The 22,228-nt window shown below is 48.5% G+C and overlaps 1 protein-coding gene across 12 annotated transcripts in view; it reads left to right on the plus strand.

The window, feature by feature from the left end:
- Positions 1 to 2,798: 2,798 nt before the first annotated feature.
- LOC139761978 (protein turtle homolog B-like) overlaps positions 2,799 to 22,228 on the plus strand; it is a 514,207-nt gene continuing 494,777 nt past the window's right edge. For all 12 annotated transcript variants that reach the window (XM_071686726.1, XM_071686724.1, XM_071686729.1 and 9 more), the window contains exons 1-2: positions 2,799 to 2,904; positions 3,528 to 3,780. The gene's annotated coding sequence lies outside the window, so the exon portion shown is untranslated. The remainder of the gene's footprint in view (positions 2,905 to 3,527; positions 3,781 to 22,228) is intronic.

Consider the following 22,228-nt stretch of genomic DNA (forward strand, 5'->3'; position numbering starts at 1 on the left):
CATGTTTTGTTGTGTTTTACGACACGCAGGAGATACGTGGGTCGTTCTCTGTACTAACCCAAGGTTTTAAAAAATGCGAATTAGGATAATGAATTGTGTTAATGAAGTGTTGTTAAGTGCTGTGTGCGATGGAGGAAAGTTTTCGTTTGTAGATTAAGTTCCAGCTGTGACCCATGTGTGTATGGGGCAGAAAAGGACAGCATCTGGGTCAGGGAAGGGTACGTAACAGCCACTTGTGATGCTGGCTCACTGCGCTCCGTCTCTGCACCAGACACCCAAGCGATAGTACCTCAGAAGCAATTCCTCACGAACATTGCAAGATTTTCTTTTTACGTTTCGTCCATAAAAACGTTCTGAAAGCCTTGAGTACTTGTGAAATTTGCTAACTTTGCCTTACCTAAATACTTCATTTACTACGTACCTTGTTGTACAAATCTAATCACTATTGTTAAGCCTACTATGTAAATATGTAGAATAATTTAATGGTGCTTAAACCTTGTAAACATTTTTCTCGCAACGTAACTAAGTAATGTAACTCACTCACTGTGGCCCACCAGTCCTTAGACCCCTTGTGCTCTTCTGTCTCCTCTTCTGCGACACCGCCTACAGGATAGGCAGGAGTGTTCAGTACATTGGTCAACCTTGTGGCAAAAAAACAGATCAAGATCCGTCCTCAGCGCCACCCTACCACCTGCTTCTTATGATGCGCTATGACGTCATGCATTATTTCCTTTCAGTGGAACGTAAGATACAATCATTATTGTTTATCATCAGGGTTAGCATTTATCGTCTTAATCTCTCTATCGTCTGCTTCAAGATGGTTATTTGTTCTACGATAATGTCAGCTGGGGACGTTATGTCAACATTTTGTCTTGAAAAAAAATCTGTTTCTTTGATGTGGTCTTGAAAATCGTGAAAGCTCGTATTTTAAGCAATGATTATATATATATATATACCTTATATTTGTGATTGTCTGCGCATTGATCGCATTTTGTTTTCATGATGATAATGTCATAGGCAGTATCATATTGATGTCTTTTCGTAATTGGTCGTTAGGCATCGTCCCTGATGAGATTGATGTCTTTGTCATTGAGGTATTCTTGAAGGTCGAATGCCCATGACCACCAACCAGCAAGTACTGGTCGCACTTCACGTTGTAACTGATCATACAACATGTGTGTGTGTGACGTAGTGAGAAACAGGTGGTGTTGAGGAGGTGGTAAGGAGTGCAGGACATTGTGCGAATGTCTTGGGTGGTTTGGTTCGCTAAGTGATGGTGTCCAAGACAGATGATGGTATGAACCTCTGGAAAGGTTAGCAGAGGAATTATGATGAACTGTGGATATAATATTGAGAATATTTGTAATGAATGATCAACAATATCCAAAATGGAGAAAGGGATGAGAAAAAATCTTACTGTCTACGTATCTCCTGTGCGTTATAGAAGGCGACGAAGAAAGAAGGGAGAAGGGTTGGAATTCCTCCCCTCCTGTATCATTTACTTTCCAAAAGGAGGAACAGAGGAAGGAAACAAACGAGGATCTTTCTTTTCCTCAAATTCTCAGTCGTCTATCCTTAACGCTACCTTGCTAGGGAGGAGAATGACTCGACCAGGGTTGAAAGATCAAGTAGAAACAGTCATTATGAGGCAGTAGTTGTATTGTTACGACAGAATGATCACTGAAGCCATACCAGACGAGTTTGTGGATTCAGGTAGAAATAGGAGGAGGCAGAATGGTCATAGGGCGCGAGGGAAGTTCTGGAACGCACTGGTGTTGTTTTGGTAGGGAAGGGGAATAACACAGAGAAGTTGACGGAGTAGGACGTGCCCAGCAGGGGGTTAGGTGGGAGGTATGCTGGTAACCGTGGTAGATGAAGAACACGAGTTACGGTCCGAAGTGAGCGAAAGAAACAGTAAAATGAAGAGGAAGTGAGACGGCATTTAAGGACATGGGGGAAGGGACACAGAGACGTGTGTGTGTGTGTGAATGTGTGTGTGCGACACAGGAAATATGGTCTACAGAAGTGATATAAATGTCATAAGTATATTGGTATATACGAAGTGACACAAGCGGCAGGGTGTATAGTAGTGACACACGGGATAAGGGTGTAGACCTGAGGAAGCGACACAGACCAGGTGTATTGGAGGTGACACAGGAGGCCAGGTGTAGAGAACATGGCACAGGAGGCCAGGTGTGGAGGAGGAGGTGTAGAAGAGGCGATCTAGGTCAGGTGTTGAGGAGATGACACCAGGTGTGGGGGACATACTAAGGGATGCACGGCGTAGAGAACAATATTAGAGAAGGGAAGCTGAGCACCGAGTGCATGGCATGAAGGCTTCAGGGCTTCAGCTGGTTGGGGTGTAGAGAAGCTGGCAAAGGTATAGATGGGTCGCGAAGGAAGCGGCAGGGGGGAGGGGGCGAAGCAGGGTTGGGGATTGAAGGGGACGTGTTGTGGTGTGGCAGGCGAGCGAGGGCTGCAGGGGTCCCCAGGATCCAGGACTGACGCTGGACCTGGGACGCTGCTTGAAGCCGCGTTTGCTGGCAATGTTATGCTGGCGAGTAGTGCGCAGAGCCTAACGCGTCGACGCGGTGGGTTCTTCCCCCCTCCGCCCGCTCTTGTCCAACTGGATTTTCATCGATTATTTACACTGGTGTCTCTTGTTATTCAAGAACCATCCTCATTGCAAACAGAGGATAGTTAAATCCCAGCATGGTTAGCTCAAAACCCGTCCTGGGAAGTAGCAGGAAAAATCGTTACTTGACACCCTGCTTAGCCACGCCACGCCGACCATCACATGCCGGGTTCAGTCATCGCCGGGCGGCAGACAGGGGCAGGTCCGTGCGCTCTCTCCACACCTGAACATGTGATAAACTCGAGTAGTCAAGTTGCTAAGCGAGGATTGTTAGTATACTTTGTGAAGTTTGCCATGAAATTGATATCCTGAGGTCCAAGATAATGTCAAACAGTTCGTAATTTTAGTGTAGTTTGCGTTCCGAAACGACGCTGAAATACGTCTCTGGCGCAGAACGAAGGTGCGAAACGCAACTGTTGATCAATAGAACTTCACTGAAATTGCTTGCGTGACAGGTGACGTATGGAAGTACAGCGCACACCTGCTGTAATCTTGCCTGAGTATCGGAATGTTCAAGTCGTCCATTGATTTCCCTAGTCCAAAGTGTGTGTGTGTGTGTGTGTGAATGTGTGTGTGTCTGTGTCTGTGGAGGAATCTGTCATGTGAGGCAGTGTGTGCACAAGGGCTGGATGTCTACCTGTCCTGGGCTGCTGGAAGCTCCAGTCCGGTGTACTGTCGTCCTTCGCTCACTTCCAGAGCTCGCCAGACACTCGTACAGTTTCCACAATGAACTGACCTCATAGTATGATTGCTGTAGTTACGTAGACCGACTCTGGGTGATGTAGAATTCGTGTTGCTGTATTTCTGTGAAGCATGTCTCATTTCTCTTGTGTTAGTATAGTTATTATGTAGCACTATTGGTAGGAATCTAATAATGTTTTCCAATTTCCAGTCATAAAACTTATAAAAAAAACCTATGAAACATAGTGTAATACGTGATTGAGACTAGAAATCTTGTAGAAAACTTAAAGCACAAAGATATTCTGAACTTGTCTTGTGGATTCTGAAGTGTCATGAAAAGACAATAGGCGGAGCAGAGCCATTGGCAGCCGCCGTAGCAGCCGCTTCCACCCCTCCCACCACAAGGCCCAGCTCTAGTGGACCAAATCAACGTTTCGGACCACCTGTATCTTCTCACCTCCAAGGTACGACTATTGTACTGTTATCCTCTGTATTTATTTTCTTATCAGTTTCAGGTACGATTGACGTGTTGTGTTGCTTCATAGTGTGAATTGAGGTTATGACGAAGGATCATCCATACTCGTCTTAAATTTGATATATGTTCTGATTATTGTTTCAAAGGGTTTCAGATGCTCAAGGATTATCGATTAAAGGGATTAGGTTCACTTACTGTGTGAAAGCCTTTTGCTCCTGCCCAGGTTTCAGGTGTCCAGGACAACAGCACCGGGTAATAATTACCTCCCACTCTCTGGCCAACAGATAAATCCTGTTTGTAAGGACACTGCTGCGTATTGCATCACCGAACTGGTTGTATGTCCTCTCGGAAAAATGAAGCCGTTTCTCTGAACGGTGTTCGAAGTCAGGGAACGTTACCCTTTGTGCTTTTGCCCACAATTTTCGCTTTATCTACAAACATCAGGACAAGAAATTAGGATACTACCTTCGCTAGAAGATTGAGCGGGTCAGCCATAATGAGGTGTAGTCAAACTGGGAAGTTATCAGTCAAAACCTGCCAAAGTTTGCTCTTGTAAGACTTAAGGTTTCCTTTAACATGTGCCAGTTTTCCGTCTTTTTGAGGCTTCGACGCCTTGTGGTTCGTTGACCGTCTTTATAAACCAAGTTAATCATAGTTTCCTCTGATTATCCATCTCTTGTGTTCTCGTTGCTTAACAGTCTAGGACTGTTTCATGTTCTTATTCACTCGAATCTTATCTACGATATTACAGATTGTCTTAATATATGTATATTGGAGGCGTTTGATGTGTCATTGCGATGCCTTTCTGCGGGAAATGGGTCAGGCTGATGACTGGCCGTGGGCTCATGTATCGAACTGCGCCAACCGCGCTAGGCGCTACTGCACCCTTCTTGGAAGTGTCCCCACCAATGAAAGCTCTCATCCACAGGATGTACGCATTATCCTGTACACACTGTCCTGTACACTTGGGAACCGCTTACCCCGTATCGATCTTGAGTCTAGGCTGTGTTGGTATCATTTATGTCTTAGCTAAGCAGCCTAGCCAACACAGAAGCTCAGAACAGGTACCTACCAGGTGTACTTGACCAGCTCTGTTGTTCAGGGTACGTAGGCCTGCGGGCCGCGGACTCAAAGAGCCTGATTGATCAAAGGATCGACCATGTAAGTTCAGTTCACCCTAAGCTTTGGAGGGAGACGATCCTCCCTTGATACAAAAGGACGATTAAGCTTAAAAAAGATAAGCACTGAACTTATGAATAGAAAACTGTTTAAACGGCTCTCAACGGGAGCCGGTCCACTTACTTTACGGGTACTGTACGTTGAAGACGAGATGCAGTTCGTCCAGGTGCCCAGATGTTCCTCGAGATCAGTCAGGCTGTTTGAGGCTGCGGCCTGCACTCTCCCCAACCTGCCCAACCAGGTACACTTGGTGTTGGCTCTTGTCTGTCCAGAGAGTTTTAAAAACATCTTTTCATATCGTTACGCATCATTTGTGTATTTGATACTAAAGATTGATATAACGGGCTGTGGGCTACATATGTGAACAGTTTTCTCCATGTTGATTTTAATTGCACGTTTGTACTTTACTGATGGTATTTTATTGATTATTTCCTGTCTGTCTGTTGTACAAACAAGGAATGGTTTTTGGTCGTAGTGATGGGACCAGAACCACTTGTGTACCCCCATTTCTTAATCATGATATATTCCTATCCCCTGTTCAGCTACTGGACGGAGTGTAGGCGATTCCAACGCATCTAAGTAATTTGGAATATATATATTTTTAAACACCTTGCTGGCTGTGGTGTAATGATTACATGTAATATGCTTATCACCCCGTGTGCACTACAGGCCAACCCTAGGATACCATGGTCTGAACTCTGACCTGGCTCATAATGGTCAGGTCAGAGATCGAGCCATCGTACCCATGGACTCAGTTGTATTGTCTTGATCATGATTACTCCTCCCTGGGCAATATTGCAGCGTCCTGTGAGGAATGGTAATTACACTCGTGTGGAAGGGAATTACACTCGTGTGGAAGGTAACTACACTCGTGTGGAAGGTAATTACACTCGTGTGGAAGGGAATTACACTCGTGTGGAAGGTAACTACACTCATGTGGAAGGTAATTACACTCGTGTGGAAGGGAATTACACTCGTGTGGAAGGGAATTACACTCGTGTGGAAGATGATTACACTCGTGTGGAAGGGAATTACACTCGTGTGGAAGGGAATTACACTCGTGTGGAAGGGAATTACACTCGTGTGGAAGGGAATTACACTCGTGTGGAAGGTAATTACATTCGTGTGGAAGGGAATTACACTCGTGTGGAAGATGATTACACTCGTGTGGAAGGGAATTACACTCGTGTGGAAGGGAATTACACTCTACACTCGTGTGGAAGGTAATTACACTCGTATGGAAGGGAATTACACTCGTGTGGAAGGTAGTTACACTCGTGTGGAAGGGAATCGTCGTATTATTTTTGGTCAAGGTGCCATTTATATCGTAGCTCTTAGCTCTAACTCCCAAGCGTATGTCTGAGTAGCCACCTCGCTGCCGGCTGCATGTAGTAACTGTCCTGTGTATCATGTGTAATCCCACGCTCTTATTTAGGAAGGTATTCCTCCAGAACACCAGAGCCAGGTGTACCGCCCCGGTGTGGAGGCTTCGTTCCTCCACATGTACATGATGTAACCTGCTGTACACCCATCGTCTTGTTGACTACCACCTTGTTTTCCCCATGTACAGTATCATTTCTTCTGTACATCCATCTCTTTGTGCAATACCTACCTTGTTCTCCTCATGTACTCCATCTGACCTGCTGTACACTCATCCCCTTGTAAAGTACAACCACGTCTCCCCATGTACGCTATCTACCATTCTGTACACCCATCCCCTTGTACAATACCGACCTTGTCTTTCCCATGTACACTATCACACTGTATTACTATTCTGTACACCCATCCACCTTCTGTACCCCCATCTTCTGTACATTAACCACCTCGTCTTCCCCACGTACACTATCTACCCATCTGAACACCCATGTACAACACCCATCTTATGCTAACTCTTACACGTTTATTTCTGTCTCTTGTACCAAGTATTCCTCATATTACCTCTGTTCCTACAAGGTCCACTGTACACAACCGTCTCTCCACTACACACTCCCTCTCAGTAGCTGTATAGTCTCCTCAGCCAGTAATAACGTCCTAATTTATTTTACATTTTTCTCACAACCATCCTCGAGTTTACAATATATCCCCTGGAACAGCCTCCCGTTTGTACACACTCCAATATATGAGTTATACTGTCATGTACACCCGTGTGCTATCTGTTAGTAGAACCATGTACACTCGATTGCACACAGACACGTACCCTCTCCCTGTACACTCTCCCTTTGTTCACAACCTCTTTGGAACGCACAGCCATGAACACTTCCTGTGTACACACTCCACGTTTCTGTTGTCTTAAGATCTCGAGGCGTGTACGATTGTGTTACACTTTGACGTATCTGTATCCTCAAGGCTGTAATATCTTTACCCTCTCAGATAACAGTATCTTTACCCTCAGACGCCAGGATCTGTGCCACCAGATGGCGGTATCTGTATCCGTGTTGGCTAGTATCCACAAGACCAGATTCACAACCACATCATCCGCCTCTGTGCACCCCAGCTGTCCATGTGCACATTGGTTATTCCAGTGTGCACCAGGTGTCTCGTGCACACCAGCTGTAGCCATACACGCCACCTGTACCCATACACACTAACTGTAGCCATACACACCAGCTGTACCCCCTGCACACCAGCTGTACCCATACACACCAGCTGTACCCATACACACCAGCTGTACCCATACATACCAGCAGTACCCGTGCATACCAGCTGTACCCTTGCACACAAGCTGTACCCATACATACCAGCTGTACCCATACACCAGCTGTACCCGTGCACACCAGCTGTACCCATACACCAGCTGAACCCGTGCACACCAGCTGTACCCATGCACGTCCGCAGTACCTGGGCATGACGGGGCACTGCCAGACATCTTGTGTGATGTTCTTGATGTCCTCAGCCTCTGATATGGCCACCTATCCTGCCCGCTCCTCCCTCCCCACATTCTTAGCTCCCCACTCCCTGATCTGCGTCATTCTGTACCATGGATGCGTCATACTGTACCAAGTATGCGTCATACTACTATGTATACTTCCAACCTACACCGTGTGTAGGCCCTTCACCCCCTGTGTACCTCCATATTGCAGTGTGGATGACCTCTTCTCGCTCTGTATTGCTCCAGTATCCATCATGTATGACATTTGATGACTGGGTATGACTGACGTCGGTGTTGAACACCCACACTGACGACTCTGAAACGACCCTTTACAACGTGTTGGTATGGCAGTCTGCCCTTTGACCTGACACTTAGAGGGGTTAGATGAAAGGTCATGTCATTTGACCAAAGGGTCGTGTCGTAGTGCTCGAGTCGTGTCGTCGTGCTCAAGGGTCGTACCGTCGTGCTCAAGGGCCGTACCGTCGTGCTCAAGGGTCGTACCGTCGTGCTCAAGGGTCGAACCGTCGTGTTCAAGGGTCGTACCGTCGTGTTCAAGGGTCGTACCGTCGTGCTCAAGGGTCGTACCGTCGTGCTCAAGGGTCGAACGTCGTGCTTAAGGGTCGCACCGTCGTGCTCAAGGGTCTTGTCGTCGTACTTGAGGGTCGTTCTATCGCGCTCGAGGATCGCATCGTCGTGTTCAAGGAGGTAATGGTAACTGACATCCACTGCAGTTACTGTAGATCGTCAGATAAACACTGAAGAACCTGGATGTATTTCTGTTGTGGGAATATCCTGCTTGGTCTCCACATACCTGATGTGGTACTCAAGAGTCTTCTAACCCTCACAGCCCGGGCTGGGCCCAGGCATGCTGGGTTGGGTCGTGGGTCGACCAAGCTGTTGGTGGAAGCCGCAGCTCGATGGCTCTTTGCTGAATCTGCCGTGAACAAGCTTGAGGGCCGTGGCTGTAGACAACACAACCTAGTTTCCTTCGTGCTTGTGGCGTCACTCATACTCGCTTGTCTTTTACAAATCATATATCCACACTCTTCAGCATTCAGGCCATTAGCCTCCCGTTTCTCCAACCTCCCCTTCCATAAACGTCCATTTTCTTCCACCATTTTACCGTCTGTCGTCCTCCAGTTCCGCTCCAGTTAGGAGTTCTCGGCTGCAGATCCGGATCCAAACCTCCTAATGTGTTTATTGTCTGAGCTTCATCTCGGTTGAGGGCGAGAATATCCAGCGTTTCCTCACCTTCTCACTGGCTGAGACTCCTGGGTTAGGTAGTGTTCTCTGGACGTTTCCTGGATCGGGCGTTTCACGGGCCTGGAATGATGGAAATGGGAGATAAACCGTGTTCCAGGCCGGGGGAAGACGAGTGCTCTGGAAGGGATCATGCATCGTGTGTCTCAGGTTTTCACTGTTCTTTGCGCCTAGTTTTCCAGGATGATTACTCTGGCTTTCCAGTACGTCCTCTGCCTTCATCAGCACCATGTGTAGCGTTACCTTAATGTGTGACTTTACCCTACCATGTATAGCGCTAGCTTAATGTGTCATTTTACCCTACCATGTGTACCCTTACCTTAATGTGTGACTTTACCCTACCATGTGTACCGTTACCTTAATGTGTCACTTTACCCCACCATGTGTACCCTTACCTTAATGTGTCACTTTACCCTACCATGTGTACCGTACCTTAATGTGTCACTTTACCCTACCATGTATACACCCTTCTGCTGTATAACTATACCCTACCTTGTGTATCCTCTCTACAGTGTCTTCCATCTTGCTACAACGTAATTCCTCCTCAGTGTGTAGATTCACCGTCCCGCACCAGGTATACGCCCTCCCACTGTGTATATCACTATGCTCCCTCCCACTGTGTATATCACTAGACTCCCTCCCACTGTGTATATCACACTGAACATTATGAAGCTGACTTCCTGCTCCAGGTGTGGCCGGGTCCCCCCTCTCTCTTTCTCTCGCGGCTCTACCGCTTCATCTCACTCTTATTACCACCCCCAAAGCGTGTACCACTGTGTCTCCTCCCACAGTGTACCGTCTTATAGTCGCCATCTGTACCGCTTCTGGTTATGTGAGGTGGTAAGTGCGAGTTCTGCATCACATGGTTATTGCGTGGCTATCAGCCACTCAAGGGTAGGCCGTTTTGATACCTGCTTCTTAACCCTACACGTCGAAGCTTTGGAACTCTTTATCTACTCAATATCTTTCCCAATAACTATGACTTGGTACATTTTGAAGACAATTTTTTTGTTTTCACTTTCTCAAAAATTCGTAAATACTTTCCCTTGTCTTTTCTTTTTCCTGTTGCATAATTCTCTCTATGTTTCACCTTGTTGTCTCCTTCCCTCATAACTGTCGTCTCTCATGTAAACCCGCTGGACTGAGTCTTGCCAACACCATAATAACCTTCACCTTTTAGTACCATCTGACCTGTAACGGGTCTTGGAGTCTGGAACTCCCTACAACCCTGACTTGGAGTCTGGAACTCCCTACAACCCTGGCTTGAGGTCTAGAGTACCCTACAACCATGGCTTGAGGTCTAGAGTACCCTACAGCCATGGCTTGGAATCTCTACAACCATGGCTTGGAGTCCGGAGCTTCCCACAACCGTGGCTTGGAGTCAGAAGCTCCCTACAACTCTAGCTTGGAGTCCGGAGCTCTCTACAACCCTGGCTTGGACTCCAGAGCTCTCTACATCCCTGGCGTGAGTCCTTATCATCCTACAGCCGTGGCTTGGAGTCTGGAGCTCCTTACAACCCTGGCTTGGAGTCATAAGCATCCAGGAGGGCGTCATATATGTTTCATCCGCTCACTCTAACCTCCAAGCTGCCTTCCAAGCCCCCCCTCACTCCCACTCCTCCGCCCCAGATACCCCTCCCCTGGCTCACAGCCCCCGTATACCATCCCCCTCCCACGTACATCACCCCTGACCCCCGTGGGAACTGATATAGCGGGAGCTGGTGAAAGGTTATCTGGGGGTTCCGGCGTGGGAGGGACTGTGTTGGGGGAGTGTGGGGGGATGGGGGGGGGTTGACGCTGCTGTTGTCATGGTAACGGTACAGCCTCAGGACACACTCCTGGCCTACACTTGTCTTGTGTCCTCCCTCATCTCCCTCACTCACTCATCTCCCACACTTACTCATCTCCCTCATCTCCACCGCCAGCTACTGTTGGAGCTTGCAGTGTAGGTGGTCCCCCCCCCACCCCCGCCCCCTTGGGCTCCACGTTGGCGGTGTGGACCTGGCGGGTCCTGTAGTGTGGGAGTGTGGACCTGGCGGGTCTTGTAGTGTGGGAGTGTGGACCTGGCGGGTCCTGTAGTGTGGGTGTGTGGACCTGGCGGGTCCTGTAGTGTGGGTGTGTGGACCTGGCGGGTCCTGTAGTGTGGGAGTGTGGACCTGGCGGGTCCTGTAGTGTGGGAGTGTGGACCTGGCGGGTCCTGTAGTGTGGGAGTGTGTACCTGGCGGGTCCTGTAGTGTGGGAGTGTGGACCTGGCGGGTCCTGTAGTGTGGGAGTGTGGACCTGGCGGGTCCTGTAGTGTGGGAGTGTGGACCTGGCGGGTCCTGTAGTGTGGGAGTGTGGACCTGGCGGGTCTTGTAGTGTGGGAGTGTGGACCTGGCGGGTCCTGTAGTGTGGGAGTGTGGACCTGGCGGGTCCTGTAGTGTGGATGTGTGGACCTGGCGGGTCCTGTAGTGTGGAGTGTGGACCTGGCGGGTCCTGTAGTGTGGGAGTGTGGACCTGGCGGGTCCTGTAGTGTGGGAGTGTGGACCTGGCGGGTCATGTAGTGTGGGAGTGTGGACCTGGCGGGTCCTGTAGTGTGGGAGTGTGGACCTGGCGGGTCCTGTAGTGTGGGAGTGTGGACCTGGCGGGTCCTGTAGTGTGGGAGTGTGGACCTGGCGGTTCTTGTAGTGTGGGAGTGTGGACCTGGCGGGTCATGTAGTGTGGGAGTGTGGACCTGGCGGGTCCTGTAGTGTGGGAGTGTGGACCTGGCGGGTCCTGTAGTGTGGGAGTGTGGACCTGGCGGGTCCTGTAGTGTGGGAGTGTGGACCTGGCGGGTCCTGTAGTGTAGGAGTGTGGACCTGGCGGGTCTTGTAGTGTGGACCTGGCGGGTCCTGTAGTGTGGGAGTGTGGACCTGGCGGGTCCTGTAGTGTGGGAGTGTGGACCTGGCGGGTCCTGTAGTGTGGGAGTGTGGACCTGGCGGGTCTTGTAGTGTGGGAGTGTGGACCTGGCGGGTCCTGTAGTGTGGGAGTGTGGACCTGGCGGGTCCTGTAGTGTGGGAGTGTGGACCTGGCGGGTCTTGTAGTGTGGACCTGGCGGGTCCTGTAGTGTGGACCTGGCGGGTCTTGTAGTGTGGACCTGGCGGGTCCTGTAGTGTGGACCTGGCGGGTCCTGTAGTGTGGACCTGGCGGGTCTGGTTCCTCCAGCAGGAGAGTATTATCCTTCCTCTCCCTCCCTCACTCCCTCCCTCCCTCCCTCTCTCCCTCTCCCCCCAACATCCGCTCCCTCCCGTCACACTCTCACATCGCTCTCACTTGGCTTCCCCCCACACCCTCCCTCCCTGGTGCCCCTCATCCCGCCTCCATAGCTTCCTTCCCCTGCTGCTGGAGGGTCTCCTCTCCTCCCACCACCCCTGACACCACTACCACCCCTGCCAACACCACTGACAACACCCCATAGCTTCCTTCCCCTGCTGCTGGAGGGTCTCCTCTCCTCCCTCCACCCCTGACACCACTACCACCCCTGCCAACACCACTGACAACACCCCATAGCTTCCTTCCCCTGCTGCTGGAGGGTCTCCTCTCCTCCCTCCACCCCTGACACCACTACCACCCCTGCCAACACCACTGACAACACCCCATAGCTTCCTTCCCCTGCTGCTGGAGGGTCTCCTCTCCTCCCTCCACCCCTGACACCACTACCACCCCTGCCAACACCACTGACAACACCCCATAGCTTCCTTCCCCTGCTGCTGGAGGGTCTCCTCTCCTCCCACCACCCCTGACACCACTACCACCCCTGCCAACACCACTGACAACACCCCATAGCTTCCTTCCCCTGCTGCTGGAGGGTCTCCTCTCCTCCCACCACCCCTGACACCACTACCACCCCTGCCAACACCACTGACAACACCCCATAGCTTCCTTCCCCTGCTGCTGGAGGGTCTCCTCTCCTCCCTCCACCCCTGACACCACTACCACCCCTGCCAACACCACCACTGACAACACCCCATAGCTTCCTTCCCCTGCTGCTGGAGGGTCTCCTCTCCTCCCACCACCCCTGACACCACTCCCACCCCTGCCAACACCACCACCACTGACAACACCTCTGCCCTCCGTCATCACCCCTGACCTCCACCAGTTCACTACAGACCTCCACATGATCATGTGGCTGCCCGTCATGTGCTCTGCCCTGGATGATGTCAGCGTCATGTGGTGATGTCACACACACACACACACACACACACACACACACACACACACACACGAGGAAACAGCCACCTTTCTCGAGAGACCCAGCTAGTGTGAGGGTAAAGGATCATGCAACAGATGTAGACCGCTGGAATGGTTCCCCAGACAGCAGTGCTGAGAACGAGAAACATTTCCCCCCAACACTCCATCACCTGTGTACACCTGCGACGCTCGCTCAGCTGAGGGAGTTACGTGTGTGTGTGTAGTGGGGTCTGCACACTGCTCCTGGCCTGGTCTAATTCACTGTATACAGCTTCTCCCAAATCAGGAATCTAAGAAGAACATTTTGTGGATAATGAGTTATATGCTGAATATTCTCAGATTTCCCTGTGATGTTCGTATTATTATTATTATTATTATCATTGATATTATTATTATTATTATCATTATTATCATTATTATTATTATTATTATTATTATTATTATTATCATTATTATTCTTGTTATTGTTATTATCATCATTATCATTATTGTTATTATTACTATTATTATTATTATAATTATTATTATTATTATTGTTGTTATTATTATTATTATTATTATTATTATTATTATTATTATTATTATTATTATTATTATCTTTATCATTATTGTTATTATTATTATTATTATTATTATTATTATTATTATTATTATTATTATTATTGTTATTATTATAGTTTGTCGTTATAGCAAGGAATTATTTCTTCATGTCAAGGAGCAGGTCTTCTGGGATTTCCCAGGTGTATGTGATGTGGTTTTCGCGTGTGTACGTCCGTTCCACTGAGTAAGAGCTTTGCAGTTCTTGACGTATTTACTCTTGCTTTTGGTTCGGGTGTGTTGCTGAACTGGTGCGGGAGGTAGAGAACCACTGGACGTGTTCTGGTTTTAATGGTTAAGAGGAGACAAGTGGGTCCCATTTAGAAAATGAGATGAGGGACTTTGACTCAAGTGGTGATTGGTTGATCTTCACTTGTTTTGAAAGTTCTCAGAACCCAGCCTGTCCTCTTCGCTGATTGGACAAGACTCTTTGTTCGTCTGGAAATACAAGTTTCGCACCCGATCTCTGACGCATCTCTTGTGTTGTGTTCCCTCCTGTAACTCTCCTGTACCCGCTGTAGGTCGGGTACAGCGTTCCTCCTTTAGCGAAGGCGTTGATGAACACATCCCCCCCCCTCCCCAAACTGAGCATCGTCTCATACACGACAACCCAGTGGAAAAGCTTGGTTTATGTGCAGTCAGCGCCTCCGATGGACGAGATTGCCATGGTCACTTCGGCGACATCCGCTAAAGAGTGGCTGGCGAGGAGCTCACTACAACGTTGCTGTCAAGATGGGAGAGGGTCAGTGGGATAGCAGGCGCAGGATCACTGTGGGATGGAGGTTATTATAACCCCTATTGAGCCGTTAACCCTGTGTGGATGAAGTAAGTCTGATGGCGGTGAAGTGTGGGACGGTTTTGTTGGCGAAGGAAGTACTTCTGTGGGTTGACACGGAGGGAGCACGTCACTGGAGGTGGAGGCTAGACAGGGGGGATGTGAGAGAGGAGGTGTGTGAGATCTTGGGAAGATGTTAATAGGTGTTATAGAGTTATAAAGTTGTAATAGGTGTTATAAAGTTAAGCTTTCCTTGGTGAGGGGGAGGAGGAGGAGCTTATGTTAGCTGGGAGAGAGGACGCAGAGTGGGGTGGTAATGGCGACGGAAGTTAAGACAAGAAGAGACAAAGGAGTCAGTCTCGTCAGAACTACCAGTGGCAAGTGGGAGGGTGAGAGTGCAGGTTCACAGCCAGTGGGAGGGTGAGAGTACAGGTTCACAGCCAGTGGGAGGGTGAGAGTACAGGTCCACAGCCAGTGGGAGGGTGAGAGTGCAGGTTCACAGCCAGTGGGAGGGTGAGAGTGCAGGTTCACAGCCAGTGGGAGGGTGAGAGTGCAGGTTCACAGCCAGTGGGAGGATGAGAGCCATCGGCTCTGGCGATACAGAAATAGACGGGGTGCGACACAGACCCAAGTGTAGCAAGAGACGCTGTACAGACCCGATGATGCTGGTGATTGCGGCATATTGGAAGTGAGGGAGGTTGACCTGGTGAGGGAGATTGACATGGTGAGGGAGAAGGATTAGATGGGTTAGGGAGATTAACCTGGTGATGGAGTATGATGGGATGGTGAGGGAGATTATCTCGATGATGGAGAATGATGGGATGGTGAGGGTAATTAGCCTATTGTTGGAGAGCGATGGTGGTGTGGAGGGAGGGAGAGAGAGATTGACTTGGTGATGGAGAGGGAGGGAACAGTATGGCCACCGGAAGTGAGAGCGGGATGAGGAGATGGCTGGGACGGAGGGAGCAAGAGAGAGGAGGAAGAGGACTGTGTGACAGGGAGGGGGGGGGGGGGTGCTGAAGCACGAAGACTGAAGGAAGTAGCTGAAGTGGAAAGTGTTAATTGAAGTGGAAGATGCTAGGTGAAGTGGAAGGCGCTAGTTGAAGTGAGTGGAGATCTGTTTCCTGAAATATGGATACGATTAGAAGTGGCGGTGTCAGCTGAAGTCTGGAATATCCACCAGAAGTGGAGGTGTCAACTGTAATCTGGAATTCCCAGCAGCATGGAAGAGATTAAGAGAGGAGAGACTGGCTAGTGTATTGAGCTCGCATGGATAGGAGAGCCTAACAGCGTTCCAGGAAGTGATAGAAATGAAGGAACTCGCAGATGTGAATGAACAGACCAGATGGAAGTACCATCAGATGGAAGGTTTTGGGACTGAAGACATTGCCTGAGGGTTGAGGAACTGGCAGGTTGGAGGGACTGGAAATGGTGTCCTCAGACACTTTCTCTACTGGTCGGTGGAGAAGAATAATATAGATCCCATAAGTTACTTTGTCTGTGAGAGAGAGACAGCTATAGTGTCGTTAGAACGACATAGCGAAGGAAAGGTAGTACAAAAAGAATCTCTCTCAAATGCTTTTGGCTAAAGACCATAAGAAGACCATAAGGTCTAAGATGCTTTTGGCTAAAGACCATAAGAAGACCATAAGGACTTGTTAGTGGACGAAAAGTAGACGTTATCCCATTTTCTCTGGGGAAGGAAACACGTCCCTTCTCAGTGTCAACTTTACCTGGAATGACTTCGAGTCGAGACGAAAGCTGAAACGGAGGAACTTGTAAATGTGTTGAGGGATTACCCATGCGTCAGTGTCGCTTGGGATATTGTCATGCACCTGCTGGTGTATCACATTTTAAACCTGGGGGAAAAGAGAGAAAATGTTCAGCGAGAAAATGTACAAAAGACGAATCATTTCAGGCATAGAGTGAATCACAAGAGTTAGGCAAGAGAGTAGATTGGAAAATCTCCAATCATATACGTTTAAATTGCTTATACATATATGTATATATGAAACTCGAGCCTTTGTGTACAATTGAGAAATGCTGCAAAGATTAGTGCAAGACCTGCAAATATTTAATCGTTTCACTGATAAACAGGAGGGACTTGGGCACGTTTTGAGATAGATTATCGATGATCGGGGTTGATTTATCTTCTGGATCTAAGGAACGTCACGTGGAGGCCTCTGACAACATAGAAGTAAGTCAGGGAGGCGCCCTCTGAGCGTACCTGACTCGGCCGCATCCACCAAATGGGAGGGTCTGTACGAACTGGGGTCATCCCTTTCCATAGACCGAAGACTCGCAGAACGAGCTGAGGGGATAGAGACGAAGCCTGAATGCCATCTACAGGTCCTGTACCGTGGAAAAGCCAGCAGAGAATTATCCATAATGAAGACTGCGAAGACTGGAGCAGAAAACCCATCAGAGTTGATCCAATTTTCCCCTCAAGCGTTGCTGGTCCGTCCAGCAGCATCTGTCGCCCCGATTCCTTTCCAGGGAAGTGAACTGGAAGGACTGGCGTGACTTGGGGGGGACCATCAGCATCTGGGAAAGACCTGGAAACTGGGATGAGTTCTTTGGAGAACCATCACTGGATGATTATCGAGCTAGTGTGAAGTGTGAGGCACTGGGTGTAGTTCCAGGCATTTAGCATGTCAGTGACCTGGACAGCATGGGTCATCATCATATATCCCGGGGACGTGTCAGGTCATCGAGCTAATGGTCTTCTCTTTTTGCAGGTTGGTATCCTGTCGTGTCTTCCTCTCCCGCCATCACAAGGTATGTGTAGATATATAGACGTATAAATGATATGTATTTCGTGTTGCAAAATGATGTATAAATGATATGTGTTTCGTTTTGCAACATGACGGATAAATGATATATGTTTCATGTTGTAAAATGTACCCTAGCGATATGTGTTCTAACATTCGTGTGGGGAAACATTTTAGTGTTTGTTTATGTATCTAAATCTTTCAAAAAGACATCGATCTTAGGCATTAGTGTCTCCATCAAGGTCGGGCCTGATGAGATGGAAAAGAGTTACCTGCTGTTAATCACATGGTATAGGCATTGAGGCGTTACAGACCCCTGCCGACTGGTTTGGCGGGAAGGTTAGATCTGGAGTTGTCAGAACTGAACACAGTATCTGTTAGTCGTACTGACTTCTGTTACTGTGTGACGTGGCCAGTTGAGGGGGACAGGCAAGCACCTAGGTCACTCGAGCTGAATAAGGAGAGAGGGAAGGAAGACCGCGGGAGTACAAAGGGTTTCGGGTTGAAAATGTTTAAGATGATAAGGTAAACAGCTTTTGTCTAAACTCTCTCGAGAACGAAGTTCAAGAAATAAAGTGGAGGTCGCACGTGAGAGGAGTTTCCATACGGACGGATCCATCATCTGTCTAGTTTCTCCGAAGAGGAAATTGGGATCCGAAAAGAACTTTCTTTCCCTCCATCTTTTAGGCTAAATTGGCTCTAGAGTCATAGACTTTTCAAGAACTATATATATTGATGAAGTCGAGGGTTTGAACCTAAGAATATCTTTTAAAAGAATGTGACAGTCAGGAGGATTTTGAAATAAATAGATGTGAGGAAATTGGTTCTCGAAAGTTGTAGATTTGACCTGGTTACGTCTTCCCGTGTGAGGGAAGCGTCCAGGATTGTAATCAGGTTAGAAGAAAAATGAAAGAAGGAAGTCGGATGCTTGGTGGAGAAGGTCTGTGTGTCAAGGAAGTGGAAGAGCTCAGCGTTGAGTCAACTGCAGAGGAGTGAAAGGTCTTTTGATACAAAGAGGTTCAGATAAATACAACAGACACTGAAGGATCTTCGTGTCTATAGAGTGAGGGAAGGAGGGAGAGTATCAACTACTTATGGCAGACTCTTTCAGAAGTTTTGAATATCATGAGCGATGACACAAGATTTCCCCAGCGATCCAGACACAGCCATACCAGACATCAGTCATTTAGCAATGAAGATGTTGCCATACGCAAGTCATGTTGGTCATGAGAAAGAAAAGTATGCGATTTATGTGTTTTTAAGGAAGTGAGAATTAAGACATTCGGAATGTGAAATGATGGAAGTCAAACTATAGGAAGAGAGAAGAGTTAGAACGATCTTCAAACAAGGCAGGATAGATCCTTTATGTGCTCGAGAGAAAGAAGGAAAAATGATTTTGAGGTTAGGTAAGGAATTGACGAGCAAGCCCTGATACAACATCAAGTGGTCACTCCCTAGGGCCACGCAGAGGGGAAACCTTTCAACGCCGAGTTCTCAAACGTCTCGAAACTAAGGATTGCACTTTGCACCTTTGCAATAGAAGAATGTGGATAAAATAACGAGAGAGTGAGAGTGAAACCATTTGGAAGTAATATTGCTGTCATTCGGAGCAAAATGAAAGGCAAAGGAAAAGTGGAAGAAAGTGGCTTTATCGTCTGAGGATACAACATAGTGTTGTCGAGACGAGAAAGAAGACCAAAGATGGAACTGATAAATGTTAAGAGATCTTCTTGGCTAATGACCAGAGAGAGATCTGTCCCTGTGGCAAGATGAGGGATCTGTTAGTACACTTTCCTCGTATGACTAAGTGTTCGACATGAATTGTATATTTACTAAAGTTACCAGGAGAACATAAGTGTGGATGAGAGTCACGTAGAATGGAGTGTTTCCCAGCGAGATATGCGTTGCTGCTGCTCTGTATGGATTCAGAATGAGCCACCAAGCCATGGACATGAAGGAAGTAAGATGGATGTCTCTTAACATCCCAATCAGTTATCCCAGTTTTGCGTTCAGCATACAAGCGGTTGTTAAGATGTAATAGTCATGGCAGAGTCGAAAAACTGTTCGACAGATGGTGCAGTGAGCGCGCCAGAACCGCCAGTAAGGGTATTATAAGGGAGTGGGAGGATGGTGTCGTGTCGGAGGCACTGTGACCAGAGTAATGTTCTTGAGGATCGAGAACGCAGGTTGAAGCAATGTTTATAATAGTTCCAGTTCATTACCAACACGCACACACATGATGTAGGCCATATTGCTACCATTGCAGGAGGAGTTCAGTCATTTGTTGTTAAAGCTCTTGATATAGAGGAACTGAGGGTAGGAGCATGAGCAATATAGCATAGCCTAGTAGCAGGAGGAAGTGAGGGGGTCAAAGAACTTGAGGGGAGGACGAAGCGACGGAGGATCGTTGGTGTTGAGGAAAATTTGGAAGCAGATGTCCGGGAGAGTGTACAGCTGTCGTGTGTTGTTCCATGAGGCACCTGTCTCTTCCGGGAAGCGGAAGTGATGACATAGATTCAGTTATAGATGCTAAAAGGTCCAGTGGAAACACCGTTAGACCGATAGGTCGTTTGTAGAAGAGGTTTGATTAATGGTGGCTAACTGGTGTCTCACAGGGAGGGGAAGAATAAATTACCACATCCTTGAATATGACTAAGGGAACGGGGAAAGAGGTGGATCCTGTGGTACGGTGGAACACATGGGTGGAGCCAAATGCTGCTGGTGTGGGGGAGTCCTCCCTCTCTTTGTCAACAAGAGAATGGAGATTCTTATCAGCGTACGGTGCTGGGTCACAGAGGAGGCTTGTCTTCTACACTTCGTGAGAGTTGGGGTACAATGAGAAGAAAAATGGGAGACGAAGGAAAGAACGTGAGAATACTTAGTTGTGATGAAGATGGTAAAGAGGGCCAGGCAGTCCCTCTGATACAGTTCCTTCTCCAATGCCATTACTACTGAAATCAAAAGGTTCAGTAGCTATAGTCGAGATAGATTGTCATCCTGAAACCACTAAGGATCACTTTGATTTTGTGCACTGGGTAATGTCATAAAGGGGTTGGTCAAGCTGGACAAGCCGGGGTGTAGAAGTCACGCAAGCCTTCGAGTTGCGGCCTCAAACAGCCCGATTGAGCAGAGGAGTTATACACGACAGTTGGCTGTGAGACGGAGCTGTAAGGGGAAGCAGAAGACCTCGAACACCTTCGTCAGTAAAGTAAGTTCTTTCTGTGTCACTTCCTCTGTGCAGTGTTCGTTTCTTTCTCATCTGTGCCATAGAGTGTTCTCCTTTCGCTGTCATGTTCTGTGTCCCTGTGTTTCCTGGTCTGTCTCCTCTCTTCTCTGTACAGCGCTTTCCATCTGTCAGTCTCCATGTCCTCGCCTCTGTCTCCTGCTGTATCCTGACCTTCTCTCGTATCACCTGTGTCCATCTGTCTTTCCTCTTCCTAATGTCTGCTTTGTCCCCTCGCCTCTGTGTCTACTCTGTGTACCCACAGCGAGTTCCTCTCCTCCGTTGTAGTACCATTCTTTGCCTCTGGTCCTTCGTGTCTGTGTCTTTGCTTTCGTAAGGCATTCGTCTCTCTGCCTCTCTGCCTTACCCACACTTCTCAATTTTTCTTTTCAGATCTTACGATCTTATCTTTATCTTACCTTACCTCACAACCAAACCTTTATCTTATCATATGTTTACCTTACATGTTCGGTTACCTCAGTGTGACGCCCTTTCCACACTCCTCACACTATCATCGCATGTCCTTACACATCGCCTACCTTCCTTATCCCCAGACCCCGTCTTCCCTTTCATTCAATCTGACGTAATCTTACAGCTGTATCCTGCTCTGTATCTTCATGTTCCTCCTGTACCACCAGTGTGTCGGCCTCCCCGCTGTATGGCATCACCATCAGGACCTGTAGTGTGTCGTCACCATCATGTCCCTCACGTCTCCTCACCATTGTTTACCGCTCTTCCCCCTTCACCATCACGACTTGTTCTTTCCCCCTCACCAATATCCCACGCCCTGTCCCCTCACTGGTGCTTGCGCCACGTCCTGGGGGACCACGTAGAGTTCCTCCAGCGTCGTGGGGACGTGCGTAGCCATGTGTTTCTTATCTTGAAATCTAGAATTTCCAACAGACGTGGTGGTCGTCCCTCTCCACCTTCCATCTGCCGCCCTAGCTCACCCGGGTCTCGCTTTTCCTCGCCTGATCATAAGGGGGTCTCTCTCTCTCTCTCTCTCTCTCTCTCTCTCTCTCTCTCTCTCTCTCTCTCTCTCTCTCTCTCTCTCTCTCTCTCTCTCCACGCCCTCGGAGTGGGCCATTTTTCACACACACACACACATATATGCTTGCCGGCGCCTTACGTATTCTACCGTGTCGTTCGGATCGTATTTCGCATCCGATCATCCGGGTTCCCAGCTGGGTCCTGTTCCATACACACACACACCCACACACACACACACACACAGCAGTCGTCCTGGGTCGTCCTCACTCCTCTGCTGTGGACGCATACCACGCCTCACCCGAGCACGGCAACGCACGTACTTTCGAGTATATCATTCCACGTTACCTTCTAGAAGACACTCTGTCCGACTCCATTTATCTGCGTCTCGTTTCCATGTCCCTCTCAGGTCGTGGCCCTCTGAGTCTGGCCAGGCACTGTCTTAGAATTCTCAGAGGTCGTCGTAGGGTCGCTGGCACGGGAACTCCCCCGTCAGTGCTTAACCTGGACTTCAGACTTTAATTGTCACCTCACACGAAGCTGGGAGTCTGATGTCCACTTAGCCCG

Source organism: Panulirus ornatus, chromosome 42, assembly GCF_036320965.1.
Source record: "Panulirus ornatus isolate Po-2019 chromosome 42, ASM3632096v1, whole genome shotgun sequence".
NCBI classification, from domain to species: Eukaryota; Metazoa; Arthropoda; class Malacostraca; order Decapoda; family Palinuridae; genus Panulirus; species Panulirus ornatus.